General features: G+C 43.7%; 1 protein-coding gene across 1 annotated transcript in view; it reads right to left on the bottom strand.

The window, feature by feature from the left end:
• Window positions 1–11,809, bottom strand: part of Oatp26F (Organic anion transporting polypeptide 26F) — a 58,368-nt gene extending 46,559 nt beyond the window's left edge. Inside the window, exon 1 of the mRNA XM_071585742.1 lies at window positions 11,001–11,809. The gene's annotated coding sequence lies outside the window, so the exon portion shown is untranslated. The remainder of the gene's footprint in view (window positions 1–11,000) is intronic.
• Window positions 11,810–12,087: the final 278 nt, after the last annotated feature.

Here is a 12,087-nt window from a genome sequence, read left to right as displayed (position 1 = left end):
AGAAAACTCAAGTGTTCTGTAACTTTCTTAAGCCTTAATATTGCCTACTCTCTTCATGAAACAAGAGGTTCGCCCAACATTTCCGCTACGCATAATTTATTTGCGATTTGTAACAAACTACTTTCTTTGAACTCTTTCAAATTCCTTAACAATTGTTTTCTCCCATGGCTCCCAAATACTTCCTGCATATTCCAAATGTGCCAAAACTAAAGTGGAGTGATCTCTCCCTCTCTCTCTCTTGTCTTTCCGTTACATTTCCCAGCAACTTACCGTCTAACGAAACCTGATTTCTTTTAGGTTTACTCGCATATTCTTCTGATGTTGATGCGTGTACCCCATGAAAGGTTTCATATATGTGTAAAACTGAAGTACTTGGACCTCTTCTGACTTTCTTGATTCTATCCCATCTATTTTATAGTTTACGTCTTGTTCCTTTTATTTTATTCCAAAACAAGATGGCGTTGTCCAGGGTATCAACCAGAACTTTCCATATTTAATTTCTCTGTTCACTTCATTCCTCCATGCCGCATTGTTTTAACTTCTTTTCTACAATTGTTTCTGCTTTATTTGAACCCTCCTGTCTACTACGAGTGCATCAACCCATGGGAGTTATTCAATTTTTCATGAAGATAGACACACGTGGTACGTGTTCCAGGTCACGGGGTCGAAAGCTTTTATCATGCGAATGGCCAACTGACTTCTTTATTTTCTTCCACCTACAATAAGGCGTGCAGCAAAACAGCTTCTCACGTTCCTCTTTTTATTATAAATCCACATAAACTTACACTATATTTTTCCTTCCTTTCTTCTCAGGATTTTTGGTAGTTTTCCTTTGGTTATCTTCAATAGCATTAATGTTCTCGATTTTTCTGTGTTTTTCTTCATTGATATAAGGGGTAGGCGTGATTGCACTGCTTCATTAAACATTTATAGGACGCGAGTGGTTTCATTTTTAACAATGTAATTTTCAAAAAGGAAAGTAGTCCAAACGGAAAGTCCTCACAAATGGTTCACTACAAGAATATGATCGTCAAACATGAGCAGTATACAACACAATTAAAAAACACAAAATTGTAGGATTTCTTAAGAAAAATCAAGCTAAACAGTGTAATCAATCGCTATGCTGACACCTGAACTAAGGCAATATAACTAAAGTAAACTCTGAATTCCGACAAAATCTAGTCCACAGAAAGACAAATTAAAACTTGGTCTGGAGGGAAAATTTTAAAATCCAATCCGTTCCATCGGGCTCTTTTTTCTCCAATAGATAGGAGCTCCAGATGACCACGCTCGCTGATACGATGAATGTACACGACTGCTCACAATTCGCCTTGTCTGTTGCCGTGGCCCCGTGGAGCGCATGGTGCTCCCACTTAAGAATTGCAGTCCTCGACTCTCCCCTCCATCCACCTACTCCCGCCCCCTGGGGATAGCTTTGCGGCCCGCTGGCCACCAGCGTTTGACGCCAGCACGGCCCAGGAGGAGTTCTAAGGCTTATAGGAGAGACGGCGGGGTGGTGTCATCGTTGATTGTGAAGTCTGAAGAGAAGCCGGAGGATGCGGAGAGGGGTAGTGGGATTGAGGGAAGGGGGATTAAGGAGTCTGGCGAGGCGGCCGAGGAGGGTGCGCTACGAGAACGAAGGCCTTGAACTGAAAGGACGAGTGAGAAAGCGATGGAGGAGACTAATATCGCACCCGGAGTTCGACGAAGTATATGTGACTGTGGGCAACTTTGTTAATTGCGCACTATTGGGGAAATCGCGCAAGGGGATCGTGGAAGGAATGACTATTGGAGATGCACATGAAAGATAGGAAACGACTGGCGCAACAGCCCTCACACCCAATTTTCCCTCCGCAAGATGCTGAATCCGACCAGAGAACTTATCGAACGAGACAAATATCGAAATTCGTTCATCATAAAATTCTTAGTGAACAGTCATGTCATACAATTTTAGCGCTCTTTATAAGTTTGATACGTTATCAACCGTCGGGATGAATTTCAATGAAGACGGTCAAGATACTACGAGGTCGAGTCTACTTGGGCACTGGTATAACTTGGGATGGAAGAAGCTCGACCGAGATCAAGCGAAGAATACCCCAAGCAAAAAAGGCGTTCATTGAGAAGAAGCAACTACTGTGTGCAAAGAACATATGATTGCAAACAAGGAAGCAGTTCGTCAAAACGTTCGTGTGGAGTATGGCACTCTACGGATTGGAGACATGGAATATTGGAAAAGTGGACCAACGAAGAATAGAAGCCTTTAAAACATGGTGCTGGAGGAGAATGCTGAAGATTAAATGGACAGACAAAGAGAGGCGCGAGGAAGTATATACATAAAAGGGCAGAAGAGGAAAGAACCATATGGGGAGCTCTACGTCAAAGAAGAACTAGATGGATTGGACATACCGTGAGGCACAATGGATTAGTTGAGAGCCATAATAGAAGGAAAAATTGAATGAAAGATCCCACGAGGGGGGCCAAGGGATAAGAACATAGGGCAAATTAAGAAGGACGTACCGTAAAACAGGGAACCTATCAGAGATTCCAAAGAAACTGCGGGAGATGCCGCAACAGTAACTTTTAACGGAGTCATCCGCTAATGTGCATTTTAATGCAACAATTTTGCATTAAAATGCACATTAGCGGATGACTCCGTTAAAAGTTACTGTTGCGGCATCTCCCGCAGTTTCTTTGGAATTTGTCAAAGGGAAAACACCATACGTGTTTAAAGTTGGCTTTAACCTCGTGGACAGTGGCGCCTCGCGCACGACTACGAATGCATGTGACATTGTATGTACGGTATTTCGTCATAACATCTAGTTCCTTTAAAAGCCCCAAAATTTCAGAGTTTAAGAGGACGCCTCGGTAGCTTAAGTGGCTAAAGCACTCGACCGGATATTGAGGGATCTGGGTTCGAGTCCCAGTCAAGGCGAATGATTTTTACGCTCTGAAATTGTTGCATTAACCTATCAGAGGTTGAGGGAATTAACACTAATTAGGGTAGAATGGAGGGCTGCCGTAAACTAATCTTAGGATTGAAATATTGATTATGAATGGAGATTTGAAAATTTAGCACTTTTTACCAAAATGAAAATCTAGAGCGAAATAAATTTATCATTTAAGTTTACCAACAGAGATTAGAAAAAAAATACGGACGATATTTTTACAGAAGAAGTACTTATTGCATCTGAGTCTCATGCAATATAAATGCTATAGTGTCTCCATTCTAGCATCGCTTCCTCCATCTAACCTTCTACTCAAACTCAAAACAATAGAACAAGCGTTTATCTGGCTTGATTCCTGGAATGAACCAGGTATTAATATCATGCACTAATTACCCCAATTTCCTGATATTTTCATACCCCCTCCACTCCAAAAACCTTCCATATTATTCCCACTTCCAAAAAAATTCCCCCCGCAAAAATTCCCCTTCCATCCAGCGCCCGCGGACGCTACTGATAACACCACCTTGGTGTTAGTAGTAGTTCCTTCTGTCTGTCCCATGAGAAAGGCAGCAGCGCCACCAAAAATTCGGAATACGAGTGAGTTTCTTTTGTGTGTGTTTCTAGTGTTTTTGTTCGCCAGTGCTGTCATGGTATACATCATTGTTCACATCCGAGAAACTTTCACAAAACATATGTACATATATGTGTGTATATATATATATAAATAAATAAATATATAATATATATATATATATATATATACACACACACACACACACACACACACACACGAGGGTCATCCGGAAAGTAGTACCCGTTCGTGAAATAAAGACACAAAAGTAAATATTAACAAACATAAAAACTTTTATTTGAAAGAGGATACTTTAAACTACTTCTCAACATAATCTCCAAGCAAATTAAGGCATTTGTCATAACGTGTGACAAGTTTCTGTATTCCTGCTGCATAGTCCTTCGCCGCCAGCTCATTGAGATACGCGAGGGACCCATCTTGCACAAATTTTTGCATAATGCAGATGGTGTTTAACAATTTCATGAACAATTGTTCGAGAAACATTGGGAAAATGCTCACAGATGTCATCAATTGTGACGCGCCGATCGTTCCTCACGAATTCGTCAACTGAGCTCACCAGTTGGTCTGTAATGACAGACGGTCTCTCCGAACGCTCATCGTCGTGTGTGTTCCCCCTCCCCATGTTGAAGTTGCGACACCACCGCCGAACAGACGACTCGTCCATTACATTGTCTCTCCATACACCTCCTTTAATTGGCGATGAATATCACATGGGCGAACGTTTCTTGCATTGAGGAATTTAATCACTGCCCTCACTTCACAACTGGCGGCGTTCTCAATTTTTTTAAACATTGTAAACAATCACAGAAACAACACAGGCAATGCTAGCGTCACGCAACTTGGCTCAGAGAAGGCAGACGAGCCACTGAAGCTATCTGACCTCGTCCAGCGGCTACTCGCGTCGTCAGCACTTCATGCGGCACGAACGGGTACTACTTTCCGGATGACCCTCTTATATATTTGTAAATATCATCAATAGGGAGTTGACACAGACTGACTGAGTAAAATAAAAAATAACACACCTAGCTCTGATCCAATGCGAAAATTATTTGATACTTTGATGCAAATGCGTTCCCATGGTGTTCACTTTCCTAGTCGATTGCAATTTCCGTTTTTTCCCAGCCCTCTTTCGACACCGAGTCGACGTTTTTCCAGTCAAGTATTGCTTTTTTCCACTTTAATATAGAACAGGACAACTGTTTACACCGACTCTATTAAGTAATTGTTTCTTTAACAGCGGAAGCTGATGGTTGGTGAGAACACCTGGGACTTGTTTTCTTTCTGCTGATATGCAATCCCGAGAAGAGGCTGGGTGGGGAGTACATTATTCACGCTGAAAGAGGGGACGGAGCGGGGAGGGGGTATGATGGTGAGCAGGTGACAGCTGGCAGTCGATTGATATGGTGGTGTGCAAGTAAATAAAGAGTTTGAGGGTAAGCGGAATGAAAACCTATGACGGCCAACACCACGACTTTTTAACTTTCCTGATTTTCAAATTTCCCTCCCTTTCCTTCTCCGAAGCTCCGACGAACCCGATTGTCACCTGATTGTACTAAAACGACGAGCAACTATTTTGTCCCTGTGATCAAAACAAATTAAACTGCTTGCATCTTTGATGGTAGCAACACACACAACTTCCACCAGGCGGTGGGCAGCTATTCATCGGCTGGCTATTCAATCACCGAGAATTGGGCGACTGAGGGTACTCCCAATCAACGAAGATTCGGCGTCTGGGGATTCAGAAACTGCGGGGATTCAATCCTTGGGCGTTATCGACGGGCGATTTAATGAATGGGGATTTGGCGGCGTGAAATGAAATGATTGGGGAATCAGCGATTGGAGATTAAACGATCGTAGTAGTTTTAGGGGAGGCGATCGGCAGCTAAGGCCATTTGCGTCATTAGGGACGGGTGGGATAAGAAGGGTGGAGAGAAACCAGATTCAACGATTGATAACTCAGCGGGGATCTTGAGGGCATTCGGAGATTCAGCAACTGCACCGGGACGGATCACTATCTGCCAATTGTTTTGTTAACGCAAATACCATTTAGACTGTTGCTTCCTCCCAATCCATGCCCGTAGAGTGGATGAGTTTTTTCGACTAGAATTTAATACCACACATTATTAAATGAATATTATGGTCAGAATTTAAAATTAAAATTTCGAGAAGTATGCCAAACATTTATACCCAGCAAAAGAATTTGGATCCAGCGGTAATTTTCTCTGATGCGCACATGAAAACATTTTAACTCTTTCAAATCCATGTTGTAACAGACGAAAACGTCAGTACCGTCGCCGGAACCGTCGGGACAACAGAACGTCTCCCGCTTGCGAGATCCCAATGAGAGCCCAGATGCAGGGCGGAGAGTTCTCCTACCCCAAATATTGTCGGGCATTGAAGATCCCCGAACGGCCATGTAGCACTCTCCACCATAATGGGGCGTTGGGTTTGAAGTGGAGCGTGGGGACTTCATCCGGTTCCCAATCGGCCCATCTCTAGTTCCCCGCCTCCCGCCGCACAGGAATACAAACAAATAAGCTTAAGCCTTCGAATAAAAACGAGAGCGCTTGCGGCGTAATCATTCAGGGTAAAACCAACGCAGTATGTCGAGTCGAGTTTAATGATACCTCTCCCGACTTGCTCGAAAATTTTCATTGTAATACTGCCAAATTTGACAGCAATGCAGTATATGCCTTATCACTTGGAACTCATCTACTCTTCCGTGATAACCTCATGCCACCTTTAAGGGTTGTTACAAGGGGCAGTTCAGGCATATCAGACATGCAACATTTAATTTAAGTGCTGTTTATATGCATATACAAGTCTACATCATGTATATTAAATAATTCATATTTTGGAGTAAATAATCATCAGAGCAGTTTACGTGCGCTATTCTAAGGGTAAAATACTTCTGAGCGTATGCGATACTAGCATCTATAAGGAAAAACAATTGGATAAGAGTTAAAATCGGGTTAAATTAACGGCCACACACACTAAGCAAATTAGCATAAAAAGATATTTTATTAGCGACGGCGTTTGCAGTAATTATCGTTCCGGGGAATAATGAAAAGCCTGTCAGGTCCACAGTTTCTCTCTCTCTAATCTTAGTGGCACAATTTATCCTATAGTAGTACGATGGGGCTAATAAAAAACACTATTTTCCTCATCGTCGCTAAAGAGACCTGCTTCCAATTTATGCAAGAGAGTCATCCTATAATTTAACCGTCGCTCAGCGCGTGATTTCCAAAATAGTTCTTCTACTAATCTTGATATGCTACTCAGTTAGCTGTAATCCCTTACAAATATAGTACATATTCACTGCAGATGATTTGATCAAAAAACTAACTTCGTGAGTATCTCATAAAATAGCACATATCCAGACGCTCCATTATGGGCGGAATACTTATCCTTAAATAAGGTGGGGCAGTGCGTTCAAAGGCTGACTGAGGGCTACAGGTTGAAATCCGGAAAAAGATGCGAGTTGCAGGCTCTTTAAAAATTGGAACGAAATATTGTCGGAGAAATTTCAGGGTCTCTGCAGGCTGGGCTCGCGGGCATGTACGCTTGACAAGCAACAGTTGGACCGCAGCAACGCATGCCCGCCGGTTCTTACGCAAAGAGAAGAGACTCACGAAACTTTCTGGGGTGGCACGTGGCAGAGATGGAACTCCCTACTGTGTACGATATGCCACTCGCCTATGTCCCTGTCAGTCATTTCAGCGAGTGCTCACTCAGTCGCGGGTGCTGGTAACATTTAACGTAGCTCGCCACCAGCCAGCCACACTGGGTCATACATCATCCCATTTCTTTAGGCAAATAGACCTAAAACGGCAGAAAAATGCTTAATACGAACTAAAAGATAAAGGGTGAGTGCTCAATTACTCCTTGGAAAATCCAAGAGATGGCGCTCATAGTATCGGTAAAGGATTGCTTCTGGTAAGCTTCATCCCTCACTAGACTACCGTTAAAGTTTCAGCTATATCGATTGCGGTTTCATTTTCACAGTAGATTGAAGCAACGAACTTTTTTATTTAGAAACAAATGAGTTTCCTGCAAGGACTAAACACTTATTTAAAAGACTTAACCCCGAAAAAGATCGAAGACGAGTTATATGAAGTTCATCGCGAATCTGTTCCTATGTTCGCGACAGTTTACAATTGGGTAATACAGTTTAAAAGTGCCCGTACATCCACGAATGATGAGAATCGTTCGGGACGTCCAGTGGACGTAACTTCCTTCGAAATGATTGACAAAATCTACGATATGGTTTTGGGTGATCGAAGAATCAAAGTTTGCGAAATTGTCGAGGCCGCAGACATCACAATAAAGTGTTTTCAATTTTGCACAACAAATTGGGAATGATAAAAATCTCGACAAGATGGGCACCGAGTTTGTACTCTCTTGTAGGTTAAACGCAATCGTGTGGTCAATTCGGCGGTTGGTGAACCGCTTTTGCGTAGCTATCCTGACGAATTTCTGCGTCGATACATGACACCGTGGACGACACAAGGATGCAATAATACACTCCAGTTACAAAGGAATAGTGAAAACAATGGGTTCCTAAAGGCTCTGAACAATGCGAAGACGGCTGAATGGCTAATGTGGATTCGGCCGACAATGTGATGGCCGCAATATTTTTGGATGCATGCGGATATGGTTACTTGCAAAAAAGACAAACGATAAATGTGGAGTAAAATGAGTTGCTATTGCAACGTTAGCCCGAAAGCCGTATCATTGGCTGTTCATAGTCCACTGAAAATATGCGCAAAAATTTAGGAGCGCGACAGCAATATTTTTAAGAATAAAATAATGGGCAGTAACCACGCTACGGTGACGTACATTAACTTTCTCCTTTAGCATAATTTGAGCACCAAAAGGAAATTGGATTGATACCCAACATTTCTCTACGAATCAAATTTTAATACGAAATTCCTGTAACGGGCATAACCCATTCACCATAATTTACATGATGAATGGATTGCGTCCTTACACTCCCTGCCGCACGCCTCTGCGGTGGCTCGCAGCGCGGTATCGGGGATGTTGATAAAACTTGCCAATATCAGACGTTCTGCGGCAAGCCCTGAAAAGAAGTAATGCATTCGGAAACTCATAAAAGAGAGTCAAAATTCTTCTACGAGTCAAAGAGATCCAATTGCCATATTTGAAAAAAATTTGAAATGAGCCCGGAACTAGGTCGATAATAACTCAACCGACCATGACACACAAAAAGGGTGAGTTTTGATTTTTTCATCGTTTTAAAATCCGAGTCCGCAAATTTTTCGACGGTTTCAATCTCCCAACACGAGCTGTGGGATCTCAGCGCCCTTCATGCAAAGCCTCTATTCTCATTACTTCATCGGATTACACAAACGAGGCAAAGGATTTATTCGGGTCAAAAGAAGTCTGAACCTTGGAGGATTATCATCATCGAACTGCGTAGTCAGCGATTCTGTGACAACGACAGCACGAATAATATATCCGTCGTAAAAGCCTTTAGACACACTTTCTTTTCATTGGGCACGCGGCAATTCCATTGGCGCGCCACCAAGCTGCAGCGAGCGTTATGCAAGGTCCGAAACAGGTTGATACGGAGAGCATAGGCTCAAAAGAATCTTACGCTCCCATTAGCTCGTCCTTGCCGCCAGCGCGTTGTCCCACGTCAAAGAACCGCTTCGAGTTTAGCCCGAGATAGATTTTTGCGAAAATTGAGTTCGCAGTTGCAAATTCCCTCGGTGAATTAGTGCCATCATAAAAACCTTTTGCGATTTTTCCCCGCCACAAAGACACGAAAGGGGTTTAAAAATTGAAGCACCTTTCATTATGTCGTGAAGTTACAAAATTTGATTCACACACAAAACCTACTTGCCCTGAGAGTGTATCTTACGGAAATTATTTTTTTCCTCTAAACAATGACAACTCGAAGTAATGAGAGTTAAAGGGAGGCAGACTTATGCTTCAATTTTCTCTGGAAAAAACAAATGATCATAAGCAAAATACACCCTTCCAACCCGACTAGTGTTGGGCATGCCCCCGAGGCGCCACCTGATGCCAATTGCAAAGCGACGCAAAACGATCGGGATGGTCATTTGATAAATTGTAGTATGGGTTGACACTGGTTTCTCAGAAAAAGAATCGATGAAAATACAGCCTGCATAATTTCAACATTGGGCATTCTGAACTCCTGAGGATGACGTGGTTTATATTGCTTTCTATTGATCGCGAACTGCGCTAGGAAGAAACGTTATTTCGTGGAGCTGAGTAGATTGGCCGCCTATTTTCCTCATTTTACCAGGTTGGTCGAACATGCAGGCGTTGCGTGAGGTTTCAGTAATTCCCCAGCGACCGGCAAATTTCTCAGAGCATTGATTTTGATTACGAGCTTAAAGATTCGAGATATTTACTTCACTTTTCTACACATTAGGTACGTCACACACGTTTAGAAAACTAACGACTCTTCTCTGGTCTTCTTTCATATTCTCCAAAGCTAGCTATCTCCAATGAACACCAAACTTAAGTCCTTCGGTAAAGGCTTAGTGAAGCTGAAATATAAACAACTTCGCCTTTACTTTCATGTGACGCTGTTTCTGATCTCATTACGTGTTTGTTTATAAACAAATATTCTTACGCCAAGTGGAAATATTCTTTGAATTTGAATAACTTGAAAACGGTACAGTGAGGGTCACCATACCATGGACCCAATTATTAGGAAAAATTGAATACATTTTGCCTCAAATAATGAATGGAAGAATCTCGTGAATAAATTAATCTGAGAAACGTTTACTATAAAATTCATTATGTGACAGTGATACGTAAATCAATATGCATATTAAAAGACAATCAATTCGTTACTTCGGTTTTAGCTCTGTCTCCAAGATTTTTTTATGATACATCGAATCTAGTCTTACCCACTTCACTGTACTAAAAGGTTGTACCTAAAAGACTCAAATGTATGTCGTAGCCCGCGCGTTCAATGACTGCCCTTTACATATATGTTTTCGGGTAATAACCGGCAACGTAACTGTACTTCGGTGTTTTCATTGATCATTCCGTTCGTTTGCGTCCATGGTGAACCCGTTTTTTCCTTTAAGATACCTAAATTAAATACTATCCGCCAGTGATTAGTTCATTCGCTGTGCAATATACTAACAGGGACCGAGCGGCTAAGGATTTCTCCACCCTGCCAAAAATAATTACAAATACATAAAAGCTGAAATAATCAACATTAAAGGCAAATATCGATAACAGGAGGAAAAGCGAGGAGGAAAGGGGAGAGGGAAAAATCGAAAATACAACGTGCCTCGATACGCGAAAACCTCACGAACACCGCACTCGAACCAATAGCCAGTGACGAGGGCTCTTTGCTTGGAAACGAGCACTTAACTGCTGCTACGTGACACTAACAACAGAAAGCGTGGAGACAATGGGGAAAGGTATGAGGTGTGGGATTAATAAATTTAGCTCACCTAATAAAGTTCTTCTTCCTCCTCCACCCTCGGCGAAGCCGTAAACAACCGCAGCTGGTCCAGGCACACCTGAGGTACGCCGTCCGGCTGCTGTCCCTCACCTCCGCACCGCTAGTGCCGTGATTCTCCTAACGGGTGAGCGGTACCAGCGGGTCACGTGGCCGGGAGGTGAGTCTCCTCTATTGAGATTCGTGGAACGGTGACTCGCGCACTTCGTAGATCACGGCTCTCGCGGGAAGAGGGGTTCACCTTTAGACCAGCCTCGGGCCATCCCGTCTCTTTCCCCTCACACGTGTGCGTCGAAAAATTTCACCCGGCCAACCGTGACCCTCCCGAATGCTCCATTTCACCGATCTTAACGGGGGTCACGGCAACCTTTCGTGCCTTTTTTGCAGAGCAGATTGCCGTCGCGGCCCGGTTAAGCTACCGTAGCTTCTCCGGAACCCGAAGGTCGCGCGGCGTCCCTGTGATTACTCACGATCCGCGACTCACGCGTTGAAGTTCTTTTCCCTCCCCCAACATGAAGACAGACAAATATCCCCCTCCACCGTTGGGAAGCGAACGGGCGACGTCGGGTCCGCAGAAACACGTCCTCTAGTGCATGGGGCGTTGAAAAGAATTAAAAAAACACCGTTTCCTCCCACCACCGATGCGCAAAGCTTCAGTAACTCCGATACAAAAGCGCGCGGGCGTTGAAGGCTGCGTGCGACCTTACCACTTCCGCGAGGCGAGCCACGTATTCACCGTCGGGGAAGTCGCACCGGTGAATGGGCTTACCAGACCCATACCTTCCTCTTTGAAAGCGCGCTCACCGGGCCTTCTAACGTAACGTGTGTCTGGGTCGAGACTGCCGCGTTGCTGCATCCCCGCCCGCCAGAGGCCGCCGCGAATACCCCTCAGACGACCGTCCCGCCTCCTTACGACGAGTGGCGAAGACACTCGACCCCAGCGCTGGAGGGGAAGGCTGAAGGGAGGGAAGTGGGTTTGCCCTGATGATGCCGAGGTTGAGAGGAATGCAGCGTGGAGGATGGGAGAGAAGGGGGAGTGGGTGGTGTGGGAAGAGCCCTCGACACTCTATTGTTCAATT

This window comes from Hetaerina americana, unplaced genomic scaffold (genome assembly GCF_022747635.1).
Source record: "Hetaerina americana unplaced genomic scaffold, ioHetAmer1.1.p SCAF_2, whole genome shotgun sequence".
Classification (NCBI taxonomy): domain Eukaryota; kingdom Metazoa; phylum Arthropoda; class Insecta; order Odonata; family Calopterygidae; genus Hetaerina; species Hetaerina americana.
Note: the sequence above shows the minus strand (reverse complement) of the source record. Positions and strands in the feature narration are given on the sequence as shown.